A 1168-nucleotide genomic window follows, 5' to 3' on the forward strand; every position below is an offset into this window, starting at 1 on the left:
GCTCCGGACGCGCAGGCTCGGCGGCCATGGCTCACGGGCCCAGCCGCTCCGCGGCATGTGGGATCTTCCTGGACCACGAACCCGCGTCCCCTGCCATCGGCAGGCGGACTCTCAACCACTGCGCCACCAGGGAAGCCCTATATGAACTTTATAATTAGCTTGTTTAGATCCAGAGGGGGAAAAACATTCTGATACTTTCATAAGGATTACGTTAAATTTACAAAGCTACTTAGAGAACTGTCTTCTTTATGAGATCATTTTCCTCTGGAACATGGGATTTCTTCTGTCCTTCCAAGTCCAGGGTGTCTCTGAGGTACCTTCAGAGTTTGCCTCACGTAGGGTTTTGCATTTCTCACTCCGTTTATACCCCGGAATGTCATCTTCTGTTGTTGTTGGAAACGGGGTGTCTCCTCCACTGCAGCCTCTAACCCAATGTCCACGCAGATGCCTGGTCTCTCTGAGTGACCTTAAATCTGCGGCCTCCCTGACTCAGCGTCTGTAACATCACTTTCCCAGGCTGGAGACGTACCAAGGGATCGTTCCTAGTGACGGAAGCAGGGTGGCAAAGGGACCGTCCTCTCCTCCCGCCCCCTTCCTTCCCTCTCGTCATCTGCCAGACTTCCCACTGCGAGCGCCCCTGGGTCCCATGCAGACAGAGCAGGCAGAGCTTGGAGAGGTGATGGGCTTGCAGGGGCGGCCGCCCCCTGGGAGGAAGCTGAGGAGAGGGGTCCTGTGGGGGGCCCTGGGGCCAGGAGGTGGGCGATGGGGGAAGGGGGCAGCCCCCCTTGTGCACGGCAACCTCACCTTTGGGCTCTTCCCCAGGAGGCTGGATGGGGAAGGGAAGACCCTAGCGGCCGTCTGGTCCACCCTGAGTCGTACAGAAAGGGAACCGGGGCTGAGAGAGGCCGCGTCCAGCACCATGTGCCTGCTGCCAGGCCAGAGGCGGGGGGCGGGGGGGAGGGGGACTGAGGAACGTGGGGCGCAGCTGCTGGTGCACGCACGGTGGCAGCACGTGCAGGCATGTATGCGCGCAGGCCCAGTGTGGCACAGGGCAGCACAAGTTGGCCTTGGTGAGGGAAGACGTGCGCCTGTGCTCCATCACGTCGGGCCGGCCTGCCATCTGTTGGGTCCCTGGCAGTCGCAGGACAGGTACCAGGAGCAGACGGGG

This window comes from Aethalodelphis obliquidens, unplaced genomic scaffold (assembly GCF_003676395.1).
Source record: "Aethalodelphis obliquidens isolate GAN/ISIS:26980383/991018 unplaced genomic scaffold, ASM367639v1 scaffold2, whole genome shotgun sequence".
NCBI classification, from domain to species: domain Eukaryota; kingdom Metazoa; phylum Chordata; class Mammalia; order Artiodactyla; family Delphinidae; genus Aethalodelphis; species Aethalodelphis obliquidens.